This window comes from Arvicanthis niloticus, chromosome X, assembly GCF_011762505.2.
Source record: "Arvicanthis niloticus isolate mArvNil1 chromosome X, mArvNil1.pat.X, whole genome shotgun sequence".
Lineage (NCBI taxonomy): Eukaryota > Metazoa > Chordata > Mammalia > Rodentia > Muridae > Arvicanthis > Arvicanthis niloticus.
The window spans coordinates 109,693,983-109,708,393 of NC_047679.1; positions in this window are offsets into that span (position 1 = coordinate 109,693,983).

A 14,411-nucleotide genomic window follows, 5' to 3' on the forward strand; every position below is an offset into this window, starting at 1 on the left:
CTCTGTTCCACAATGTCTAAAAACTTGAGGCAAGGAAGCTTGTCCTATCAGTGGTATAGGTAAGCAATGGTATGCTGGGAACATATGTCCAATATTGCAAGAATAGGTAAGATTCTGAATAGAGACTTACCCACCTAAGATAGAAGTGCATTACTTTGGAAAATTCATATTCCATGACAGGTAAGGAAGGCATTCTTGTCAGAATAATCTAAGACAGGCTCAGTCTTCTTAATGAAATAAAAAAGGGGGAGAGGTGGAGAGCCTTTAGGGCTGCTTGGCAAGAATCTGACATGGGCCAAGGACAAGGAAATGGGCTTCTTGGCAGGAATATGACATTGGCCAGGACAAGGAAGTAGGCTTCAGGCAGGAATTGGACATTAGGCTAGAACAAAGAAGTAATTTCAGGCAGGAATCTAAATATTAGGTTAGAACAAGGAAGCAGGTTTCAGACACGAAAATGACCTTGGGCTAGGACAGGGAAGAAGGCTCAGATATTTTGGTCATCCTGATAAGCCCTTAGAATCAGTGATCATTGTAGTGTTCATGTAATTGGGTTTAATGCTTTGCTTGTTCTTCGACTATTTGTGTTCATTGTCTTGATTGTTTCTTGACTATTTGCATCTATTGTATTGCTAGTCCCTCAACCTAGAACTAACCTTAATACATGCATGTAATTAAAATGGTATAAAAGAAGAAAGGAGGAGGCAGTATGGGATAGGGGTTTCTAGGGAGAGGAAATGGGGAAGGGAGATGATATATGTATTTAAATAAATAAAATATACAATAAAAAAGGAAAAAGGAGATAGCTCATAGAAAATAAAATATCTACTGCAATAGAAAAAACTCAAAAAATAAACTCCAAAACCCAACATGCAAAATGGAGGAGAGACTGTACCTTTAACATATAGTGCTGGTCAGATTAGATATATTCATGTAAGAGAATAGAAATATACACATTTTTATCTCTCTTCCCAAACCTTAACTTCACATGGACCAAGGATCTCAACCTAAGACAAGAAGATTTATATCTGGTGGAACATAACGTATGGAATATGCTTGAACTTATTGGCTAAGCAAAGGACTTTCTGAACTGGTACTGGTAGCACAGGGATTAATAAACAATTAATAAATAAGAACTCATAAAAGTAAAAGTGAAATCTTCTGCATACCAAGACACCATTAGGTGAATAAAGAGGCAGACTATAGGACAGAAAAAAATCTTTAGCCATTATATATCTGATGGAAGGTTAGTATCTAAAATATATAAAGAACTAAAGTAACCTGAATGTCAAGAAAACAATTCCATTTAAAATGGGGAATCAGACTAAATAGGAAGATCTCCAATAAAACACAAATGGCTGATAAACAATTTTAAAATGTTCAGCATGCTTAGTTATCAGGGAAATAGTAATTAAAATGACTTCGATATTTTATCTTACCACAGTTGGAATGGCCAGAATCAATAAAACAAATCACAGCTCATGCTGACAAGGATGCAGGGAACAGGGACCACTTACTCATTGTTGGTAGGAGTGCAAACTTATGTAGCCATGATGGAAATATTTAAGGAAGAGTTCAATAGCCTTAGCAGTCAAGTAAATGAAAATTAAAAGTATTTTAATGTCCCATCTCACATCAGTCAGAATGGTCATCATCAAGTAAACAAGTAATAACAAAAATTGGCATAGACTTGAAAAAGATGGAACATTTTTATGCTGTTGGTAGGATTGTAAACAATCATCATCAAAGAGCAATGCCAGTATGAAAACATAGTAATAGTATAAAAAAAACTGCAATCACTTCCTAAATACCAGTCATTTAAAAAGTAATAGTTGCCATGAACTATGTTAACACAAAGCCCATGGTTTTTGCTTGTTTTTGTTTGGTTGGTTTTGCATTATATATTATTTTTTCTTCTACTAAAAAGAGATTATTTTTTCATTACCATGTTCTGACTATGATTTCAACTTCCTCTTTTCTCCCAGGTCATCTCCTCTTCTCCTACCCATTTGCAGTGGTATTCCTCCTACAAGATATGCTAGTCTGATGGTGGCACAAAGCTTGTGGGAGTAACCAACTGATAACTGATTTTATTTAAGACCCATGCCATGATATGGAACCCATACCCAACACTTTTTAGTTGATGAACAAGCTGAGACTAGAGAGCCCAAGGACATAGAATAAAATGTATATATAGAAATAAGATGATTTCCAATGACATTCCACCATGCTCATATATCAGTGCCTTGCTCACACATCATTAGAGGAGTTTCCTGTAGCAGAAGGAAACAAACACAGAGAGATCTGCAGCCAGAAGACATGCCAAGAGTGAAAGATCTTGGACCACTAAGGCTTAGACAGGATGTTTCCATCATGTCCCTCATCTCTGCACTTGGGGAAGTTTACGGTAGAGGAGAAAGAAAGAGTGTAATGGTCAGAGGAAAAGGACACCAAGAACCTTTAAAATCAACAAGATAGATGTACATATAAACTCACACAGACTGAGGCAGTACACAAGCAACCTGCACAGGTCTGTACCAGATTAGTTCTTAGAGCCAAAAGGAGAAATAAACACATGTCCCTATCCCTAATCCAGAAGCTATATTCAATTGTAAATGAAAAGTTAGCTTCCTTAAAGACCGTGTCACTGGGGAAGCAAACAACTGTTAAGAGTAGGCCACATACCAACAGTAGATGGCCAACAGAAAATGAACTCAATGGCATTTTTAAACTATGAGTTCAAATTGGAAAAAAGTAAGACTACTGTCTTAGGAGGTAGGAGGAACCCCCCAGAATGTACCAGAGACCTGGAAGGTAAAAGACACTCAGAACTCAGATGTAGGGACCTTAGATGCAATGCCCTACAGTGGGGAGAGGGAACTTGTAGAGTTTACCTCTAGCAGAAAGACAGGGCATCAAGTGGAGGGATGGGGTTGCTATCCCACAGTCAAAAACCCTGACCCAGAATTGTCCCTGTCTAAAAGAACTGAAGGGACAAAAATAGAGAAGAGATTGAAGGAAAGGAGGTTTAGTGACAGACCCAACTTGGGATCCAGCTCAAGGAGAGGCTCCAAAGCCTGACACTGTTACTGATGCTATTGCCATACCTGGTATGTAAGCATACCTGCTTACAGACAGGAACCATGGTGGCCCTCGAAGAGGCCCAACAAGCAGCTCAGAGTCCGATACAAATACTTACACTCAACCAATGGGTAAAGTCAGAGAACCCTGTGATTGAATTAGAGAAAGGCTGGAAGAAGCTGAGGAGAAGGGCAAGGCCATAGGAAGACTAGCAGTCTGAACTAATCTGAACCCCTGAGATCTCTCAGACACTGAGCCACCAACCAGGCAGCATATACTAGCTGATATGAAGCCCCTGACACATATACAGCAGAGGAATGCATGGTGTGGCCTCAGTGAGAGAAGAACCTAACCTTCAAGAGACTTGAGACCCCACAGAGTGCGGAGATCTGATGGGGTGGGAGTCGAGGTGGGAACATCCTCTTAGAGACAGAGGTAGAGGAATGGGATGAGGAACTGTTGGAGTGTGGACCAGGAGGGATAACTGGACTGTTAAAAAAGAACTACTGATTAGTACTGATAACAAAAGAAAAAAAAAGAGAAGGTAAGATAAAAGTAAAGAGGAAGGCAACAGTAGCATCTGAAATGTAAATAAAATATCCAATAAAAATTTTTTAAAAAGGAAGGCAACAGTAAGTAATATAGGGAGATAAGGAACTTATGGTTAAGAATACAATGATAGGAGAGAGATAAAGAAATCCTGCAAGATACAATATCCTAAAATCATCCTACCACACAAGAGGCTGAGACATAGAGACCTTATAAGAACAGGCCAGTCTGTGTTCTTAAAAATAAAAAGACAGAGACACCGAGAGAGACAGAGAGACAGAGAGAGAGAGGCATAAAGAGGATCAGAGAGAAACTGAGCAGGATGGAATTATTGAATCTGATTCTTTTGTTGCTATTAGAACTTCTTTAGGACTCCAACATAGACTGAAGACCAGCAGCTGCCTAGGACACCTCTGGGACTTCAGCATCAGATTAGGACTACTGAGACTTCCCAACTTATAGACTGAACAACTACCAGATGCTTGGTCTTTCTGTCAAGAGACAGCCATTGTTGGACCACCCAGACAACAACCTGTAACTCTAATAAATCCTATCTTTATGTTCATTTATTCTATTACTTCAGTGCCTTTATATAATTCTGACTAATACAACTCCCCTCAAGTGGTCCAGAGGATAAGTAAGGGGAAGAAGGGATAAGAGACATTGACAAATGGGCACTAAGTTTAACTCAAAGAGCAAGAAGTTCTGATGATGTTTTTCCCAATAGCATGACTAAAGATAGTTATAATATATTATGTATTTCAAAAAAGGTAGAAGAAAGAATTTTGAATATTTCTATCATAAACCAACAAATATTTGATATATCAAACATGTTGAAACAGAATAAAATATTACATAATTTATAAATAAATGAAAACAGCATATAATATACAATAAAATGAATGAATTAATATAACATAAAATAAATTTAAAATTTAGTGAAAAACCTTATGAATTTACTTATATTGGCATATATATATGAGATGCTACAATAAATATACAAAATATTATGATGAAAAGTAGAATTACAGAGTCTACTAGTCTAAATGTATCTATAGAGAACTGTATTAGTTACTTTTTTACTTGTATGATAAAACACCAGGGCCAAGGCAACTTAAAAAAATGTTTAATTTTATGCAAGGTTACAGAGACTTAGAGTACATGTTGTTGGAGCAAAGCCATGGTGTCAGGAACAGAAGGCAGGAGGCATAAAGCATACTGCAAACAGCAAGAGTTTCTTGAAACCTCAAAACTGACCCCTAGTGATACCTGCCTTCAACAAAGCCACTTTCCAACCTTTCTGTGTATTCCCACCTATGAATCTACAGAGGCCATTCTCATTCAAACTGTAGTCAAATTTTAAAATAGTTTAGAAATGTTAACCTGTGAGGAAATGGTAAAACAGAAAAGATTGTGGAGACAGTAACATTTAGTAGTAAAAAGAGAAAGCAAACATTAAATTTTAGGGAAACTCAAGTAATGTATACCCTAAAGTGGAGTGATGAAAATGAACAGCACAGCCTTCACTGTGGGATTCCTAAAATCCTCAGGTTGGCATCAAGCATTGCAGAAGTGTATGAGGGTAAAAGTGGACTCAAAGCAGATGAGTGATTTTAAGTTTTCTTTAACAAAGCAATAGGCCTTCAAATAACCTCCTTCAACCTTCAAAGCCAGTTCATTCCCTTGTGCACTCGGTTCTCACAGATGACTAGAGATTTCTTTTATAATAATTAATGTGAGAGTATTCAGACAGAAAACTTTAGATCAACTTTAAATCAAGTGAAAATCTGATCATATATATTGATAAAACTGAGCTTCCAGAAACCCAAAGCTAAGGTTTGCACTCCCATTTAGAAAGTTGGGAAAGTAGTTACTGTTAATGGGATCTGACTAGCATTATTAAAAATTACCTACATAGAAGAAGAAATCAGAAATTAAAGAAGTAAAGTGATTCAGCTAAAACTCAATCAATGAAATATAAACATTATTAGAGTCATTGCAAATTGTATATGGGAATGTACTACAATAGAAGCTTCCTATAATATATGCATATTTGAATGGAGTTCCCCTATAACAAGGGATAATGCCTCTGTATATACCTCCTTTGGCCATCAAAGAAAAAGCCTAGGGTTAGGTATGTATTATCTCTTTCTAAGTTGTTCGTAAGTGGGACCCCAGTGAACATGCCCCAAAGCATTACAGGCTATTAAAATTGGTCATTGCTTCTCTCCACATACTTCAGTCATTGAATATGAAGAAACCAAGATATTCCCAACCTGGAGGTCCACTCTGAATAGTTTTAGTGATATTGAAAAGTTTCTGTGAAGGCAACTGAAGGAGACAAGAAACCATAAACCTTACCCAGCTATGGACTCTGTTAGCTACATAATGACCTTTCTGGAGAGACATGCCCACTGGCACAACAATGATACAATTCTAATGGCAGTAACCAACTACTTTCTGAATGGATTTAAAACTAACTCCCCAATATTAAACCCATATTTTCCATTATTATGGGGGCTAAGAATCTGTGGCACCATGAAAAAATTATAATGGTTATTCTACCAAACGAAATTGATATCAAACTGACTCCTAATAAATTTATCAACATAGCTGTCATTTAATGCATCTCATCAAGAATCATCTTTTTATCGTGAATGGCAATTAAAACAGAGATTTACAACTGGCCCCAGTACAAAGACTAAGTGACTGTAGAATATGCAGTTCAAAAGGAGACATCTACATGGAAACTCTTCTTCCCCAAGCTCAGGGCTTCTGATAAACTATTCTTGGTGGTCAGCTTGACTACATCTGGAATGAACTACAGTCCAGAAATGGAGGACACATCTGTGATCCACATCTTGAGTCTGGAAGACACAGGCCTCTGACCTGGATTTCGACTTGGAATGAGACATACTTTTTTTAAAAAAAAATTATTGTTTTATTTATTTACACTCCAAATGTTGTCTTGCTTTCAGTCCCATCTCCAAGAGTACTTCACTCCACTCTCCTTTGCTTCTGAGAGGGTCTCCTGAACCCTGGTCATACACCCACCAGCAATACTTCACCCTTCTCTGCATCCTCCTTCCCTGAGGCACCAAACCTCTACAGGATTAAGTGCATCCTCTCCCAATGAGGCCAGACAAGGTATTCCTCTGCTACCTATATGCCTGGAGTCAGGGATTTTATGAATGCTTTTTTTGTTGGTAGCTTATGGCTTAGTCTCTGGGAGCTCCCAGGGGTCCACGTTAGTTGAGACTATAAGTCTTCCTATATGGTTACCATTGCCTTCAGCTCCTTCATTTCTTCCCCTAACTCTTCCATAGGAGTCCCTAACTTCAACCCAATGGTTTGCTGTGAGTATCTACATTTGTCTCAGTCAGCTGCTGGTAGAGCCTGTCAGAGGACAGCCATGCTAGGCTCCTGTTGGCAAGCACAACATGGCATCAGTAATAGTGTCAGGCTTTGGTGCCTGACAATGGGATGGATCTCAAGTTGAGCCAGTCACTGGATTGCCTTCCCTTCAAACTCTCTTCATTTTTGTCTCTGCAATTCTTTTAGACAGAAACAATACTGGACCAAACTTTTTAAAGGTAGATTGGTGACCCCCATCACTCTACTGATGAGGTGGCTTGTCCGTATATTGGAAGTGGTCTCTTCAGGTTCCATATCCCCACCGTTGGGCATATCAGTTAAAGTCATCGCCATTGAGTTCTTAGAGCCTCTTAATCCCCCAATAAAAGGACACAGGCTAAGAGACTGGATATGTAAACAGGATCCAGCATATTGCTGCATACAAAAAAAGAATACCTCAGTGACAAAGACAGATATTACTTCAGAGTAAAAGGCTTGAAAAAGTTTTTCCAAGCAAATGAAGAAACAAGCTAGAGTTGCCATTCTAATATCCAATTAAGTAGACTTTCAACCAAAAGTTATCAAACAAGATGGTGAAGAACACTTCATATTCATAAAGGAAAATTTCATGAAGAGGAAATCTCAATTCTGAACACCTATGCCCCAAATGCAAGGGAACCCACACTCATAAAAGAAACATTACTAAAGTTCAAAACATACATTGAAACTCACACAATAATAGTGGGGAGAGACTTCAATAACCCACTCTTACCAATGCACAGATCATTGAAACAAAAACTCAATAGGGGCATAGTGAATCTAATAGAGCTTATGAACCAAATGGATTTAACAGATATCTACAGACCATTTCACCCCAAAACAGGAAAATATGCCTTCTTCTGGGCATCTCCTGAAACATTCTCCAAAATTGGACATATAATAGGACATAAAACAAGCATCAACAGATAAAAGAAGACTGAAATAATCCCATGCATTCTATTAGATCACCATGGACTAAGGTTAGACTTCAATAACAACAAAAACAACAGAAAGCCCATATACTCATGGAAGCTAAACAACTCTCTGATCATTGATAAGTTAGTCAGAAAAGAAATAAAGAAACCAAGGGCTTTATAGAATTCAGTGAAAATGATACATAATACCCTAATTTATGAGACACAATTAAGTAGTGTTGAGAAGAAAATTCACAGCACTAAGTACCTTCAAAAAGACATTGGAGAGATACCATACAAGCAAATTAACAGCACACCTGAAAGCTCTAGAACATAAAGAATCAGACACAATCAAGTGTAGTAGACTTCAGGAAGTAATCAAACTAAGAGCTGAAGTCAACCAAGTAGTAAAAAGAGAATGATACAAAGAATCAACAAACTCAAGAGCTGGTTCTTTGAGAAACTCAACAAGACAGATAAACCTTTAGTCAAACTAAATAAAAGGCACTGAGACAGTATCCAAATTAACAAAATCAAAAATGAAAAGGGAGACATAACAACTGAGGAAATTTAAAAAAATTCTCAGAACCTACTACAAAAACCTATACTCTACAAAACGGGAAAATCTAGATGAAATTGATCATTATCTAAGCAGATATCATATACCAAAGTTAAATGAAGATCAGGTAAACTATCAAAGCAGTCCCATAACCACTAAGGAATTAGAAATCATCATCAAAAATCTCCCAACCACAAAAAATCTCCCAACCACAAAAAGCCCAGGGCCAATTGGTTTCAGTGCAGAATTCTACCAGAAGTTCAATGAAGAGCTAATACCAATCAATATTCCTCAAACTATTCCATAAAATAGAAGCAGAAGGAACACTACTTAATTTATTCTATGAAAGCACAGTTACTCTGATACCCAAACTTCACAAAGACCCAACAAACATTGAGAACTTCAGACAAATCTCACTTATGAGTATCAGTGCAAAAATACTCAATAAATTCTCACAAACTAAATCCAAGAACATCATATATGGGTAGGATTCCATCATTCATCATGATCAAGTTGGCTTTATCCCAGGGATGCAAGGATGAATAAATATATGAAAATCCATTAATGTCATATACTATTATAAACAAACTCAAGAAAATTTAATTTTTTTTAAAAATTGTTATTTTATCTTACTCCATTCAGAATGGCACAGGTCAACAAAGGAGCTGAAACCAAATGCAGGCATGGATGATGAGAAAAGGGGAACCACATTCACTGTTAGCTGAACTTCAGTCTGGTGAAGGTACAATGGAAATTTTTTGTGGAGAATTTTTATAAAGCTAAGAAAATAAATCTGTGGAATGATTCACCAAGACCACTCCTTGACATATGCCCTAAGGACCGGACAATCTTACCTAGTCATATTCATAGTTGCGGCATTCACAATATCTAGGAAATGGAAACAACCTAAATGTCCTTGAACTGATGATTGGATAATAAAAATGTGATGTAGAGTCACTATAGAATACTACTTAGCTCTAAAGAAAAATGAAACCGAGGACTTGCAGGTAAATGGATGGAACTGAAAAAGATCATATAGTACAAGGTAACCCAGACTCAGAAAGACAAATGTCATATGTTTTATCTTATTAGAAGCTCATAGCTCCAAATCTTCAGATATGAATATACATCCTGGAATAACTTCAGAAACCAAGAAAGTAAAAAGAGTACATTGCCTGGGTATGGGGGTGGTGCAACAAAGCAATGTACAAGGGATCTGATAGGGAAATGAGGCCTCTAATTCAAAGGAAATAGGAAAATAAATATAAAACAAGAAAGAAGAGTGAAGTTATAGTAAGGATGTCTTAAAATGTCATAAGGACTCATCCAGCTAACTTTCTGCCTGAAAAATAAAACATTTAAGTCTGTGTATAAATACACATATATAGTATAAGTGCATAAAACTATTTCATTTGAACTTATAATGGTCTCTCCAAGGCTCAAAGACTACCTAGCAAACCCCCCAACAGTAGGCATGTAAAGCCCTCTTTCATGTGTTGTTGGTCAGGTTTTCCTAAGAGACTCCCAAAACATTACAGGCTATTGCTATTTTCTATAGGTTTCCCCAGAAGTATAAATTAAGTTCCTATTCCAGAAGACACCATACACTTCAGACACAAGGCCCAGAGGATCCTGAGCTAGAACTGACCTGAAATTTCCTCAGAGTACTAGCTTTCATGGTACTAGAACACACTATGGAAGCTTCCAAAAGTAGGAAGCAACCCACAATCCTACCCATATATGATGTCTGTGATCAGCAATGGCCAGCATGGCAAGAGGATGGTAAGAGTGCAAGAGCAGCATGTAGACATTTGAAGTAACCAACAGGTCTCTGATTGTACTTAAGATCAGATAACCAATGAAGTTGAACTAGGTATTAAAAGCCTAGCCTAACCCAGGGTTAATAAAGTGATGGATTTAGGAGGAGTATCTCCAACCACTTCTTTATTAAACCAGCACATTTCCTAACTACACTCTTAATATTATGCCTACAGATAAATGCAGCCCTCATGCCCCATTAAGGATACTCAGCTCTGTAATAGAGAACACTACAAACAATCTTAACTAATGACAATGAAGGGTTCTGGAACCCAGCCCTAGTGTATATATTTACAAAGCAAGCCTTATTCTTAAAGATCAGTAAACATTGAAAAAGAGGGGTTGGAAAGATTGAAAGAGCCACAGAAGCATGGAATTTGTTGTAAGACTCTGTCTCCTAGTAATGTCAGACTCCATAGCCATGAATTCACACTGACAGGGCTACCTAAACACATGCTAAACAAGGACAACAAACATGCTAAAGTGGATGTGGAAAAGCCAGGAGCCCTCAACACTACACAAAGGACTACGGGCAGCTAAGAAATGTTGAGAGTGATGAACTAGAATTCCCCCAGGGATGAGCACATCAATTGGTTATCAAATACCAAATGGTAATCCTGAAAATATTCACAGGAGTAACATTATACAGACTGTGTAGGTTATATTTTGAAATATGTGTGCATACATATATGAATTTAACAAAAGTTAATGAAAAAAGAGGTTGGGAATTTGAAAGAGTTCCAACAGGGGTATGTGGGAGGATATGGAGGGAGAAAATGGAAGGGGAAATGATGTATTTATATTGTAATTTCAAAAATAAAAGAAAAATATTTTTAAATGAATGAGTTAAACAAAAAAAGAAAAGGCAGTGGCACATACTCCATCTAGATGCAACCATTTTCATTCATAATGGGTTTGACATTTCAACAGCTATGTCACAGAACATAATAGACCATAATAGCAAGGAAAAAAGGTGCAGTAACTTTAAAGTACAAAGAATTGTTTGGGATAAGTGGCCATAATAGAATATAGTGGCGAAACCTTTATAATAATTTGAAAGAAACATATTTATGAATTTTGCAGAGCAGCTGCAGATATTGAAAGAAAAATATATGAGAAAGTAGAGGCAATTAATATGGATAATAGCAATGAGAATATCACCCCGTGACATAGAAAAGATTAATAATATTGTCCCAATGAAGAAGCACTTCGATGAAGCCTGTCAGTGAGTCCCACCAAAGTAAACTACATCACCCTTTAACATTTTTCTCACTTGTAGGGATCACTATCTTTTTTTGAAGAGAACAATGATAAGAGAAAGAAAGCATTGGAGAAACATCAGTTGTGAAAGGTAAGGGAGAATTTCACCAAGAGGGGAAAGAAATCCATACTTTCAATTTTCATACATTCAATTTTGCTGTGCTCCTTTGCATCTTCTTTTCATCCTTGGTTAGAGAAATTGCCATGGTCAATGAGACCTCATTGTACTGTCCCATCCTCTCATAAAGGCCATGTGCACTTGAACATGCAGATTTATACCACCTTAACAAATTATATTAAAAGGGATTTCCTAAATGATTCAACTGGATTTGTATATATATTGAGGGTTTTAATGGTAAAATACAGCCATTGAAAGGAATTTACATGCCTACCAAAGCATTCACTTAATCTAGAATGTTGTTTAGATGTTTCCAGATACAGGAATAAATAACTCAGATTCTAAATGAAACATTTCCCTCATTTTTGCCTCTACAAAACATTTGAAGTTAATTTTTTTCTAGTTGCTCTTGAGATTTTGAGCATTGACTACGTATATAGAAAACAATTTGCTCTTTAAAACGTACGTCACACCCCTCCTGTCTTTTATACCTCTAAACCATTTCATTCCACCCTCACTCTCTCAAATTGATGGCTTCTTTAGCTTTACCTATTATCCATATAAATGAATAATATATATTGATATATATGCACAAGTATGTAAATACAACTTGTTGAGTTGGTTCTTTTGTTTGTGTGTATATAAATTCAGGGTTGACTACTTTGTTTTGGATAATCGGTTAGGGGGTTCATGCTTGGATGAGGCTAATTTTTCCTCTCTCAACAATCATTACTTGAGAGAACATTACAGAAGAGGAGACAGAAATAGATTAAGAGCAGAGCACCAGTAAGTGTCCTGTGTCTCCTAGAAATAGCTGCCTAAACAAGTCCTGAACAATGACTATATAAATAGATATCAAATTCTTTGAGACAATAGAGTGAGACGTAGAGTAAAACTTGAGTCATCAAACTCAAGGACCTTAAAGAGAGATTTGTTCGTCATGAGGCATCAGAGATGAACCAAGCAAAATTGCAGTCTTTGCTGAGGATAAATCTATTGACGTGTAGCTGAGTTCTTATTCAAAGAATCAGTGAGGATCTTAGCAAAGAATGTTAAAGCAAGTGCATTTTAGCTTTATTGATACAAAGGAGCTATGGTTTTATAACCCACAGAATGAGGAGCAGTAAATACATGTCTTTCCTACCTCAAAATTGAGACTTTACAATAAAGTGATGGGTGGGTGAAGAAATATGAAAATTATAAAGATATGCTAATGTAAGTAATTTCTGTTTCTGGAAGTAGGGATATATGTAAGACTCTCTCCTAGTCAACTTTGTTATCTCTTTGCCAAGTGTAGGGATCCTGAGAATTCAGTAGTTACATTTGAGCATCTTTCTTTTCTGCTTGATACTAGGAACAATTTTTAATCATGAAAGAGTTTTATAAATGGTTAAAATATTGGACTCTATTTCCTACCATCTTTGTATTCCTGTCAGTAAGACCTCAGAAGAGGGTAGAGATAACCCATTCAGCACTGCCAGGAATGGCCAGGAGACATTAAGCAACTATACTGTTGAGTGACGTCCCCTCAGCCCCTTTACTGCATTAAGTAAGGCTCATGAATCTCTCATCTTGGTAGTTCATACTAAATTATGTTTAAGCAGCTTTTTCCTACTAAGTATAACTGACCTAAATCTTATATGTCAACCTGGGCCCATACAGAAATAAAAAGTAGCTTAAATTTAATTATTTTGCTTGTATAAAAATTTTAAAAATGATTAACCTCTTTTTTTAGCTTAAATAGTCTTCTTCATTTAAGTAAACTCAAACTTTACATCACTCAGGCCTCCATATCCTCATCACATAACACACACACACAAACACACACACACAGAGGCACCACATACTTCCATATCTCACACACCCCATAATTAAAACACTTGCCCTCACATACACCAAAAGTAATTAATTCAAAAAAGGTTTTAAGGGTTAAAAAATATGAAATTTGAATAAGTAGATTCCCTGAGTACTGATACAGAGGATGGGGAGGGGGTAAAGAATAGGGAAGAATATGAGAGACTTTAATTGTATAGTTCTGGCTGACCTAGAACACATTGTGTAGACTATGCTGGCCTCATACACATAGTGATCTTCTTGCTTCTGCCTCTGAATTGCTGGGATTAATGATATATACCATCAATCCCAGCACATCTAAAATTTTTACATAGTTAAATGCCACTGAGAAATAATAAAAACTGAGAGATGATAGTATGAAAGTAGACAAAAAAGAGAATATTCATAATAAGTTGGGATGTCGAATAAAGTAACATTTTTGGAGCATATGGCTGGAACAAAGTTATAGGATGGCAAAGTTAGGCTTCCCAGTTGGTCAAATTTTCTGTCTAGGTAAGAATAGTTATCTTGGAATGATGACATAGTTTGCTTCACACATTAGTAAGCCTACTTATGCCACATTCAACTTCATCCTGATATGTGGTCTAGAAGCACAGAGTGAATGAATTTGGGCCAGTCTGTATGATAGCACCATTATGAGAATGAGGGAAGTATAGGGAGGAAGCATGTAGGAATCAGGAGAGATTGGGTATCATATTGACGGGAAGGAGCAAAGCAGGGAGATAACCCAAGAGACCAGAGAGGAAGAAAATGGGCCAAGATACACAGAAAGAGAGGCAGTGGGTCCTTGAGTGATTCACCCCCTCCAGATTTCTAAATGCTTCTCACCTTATTAATTAACTGCACTTACATATTTCCTGCTAGC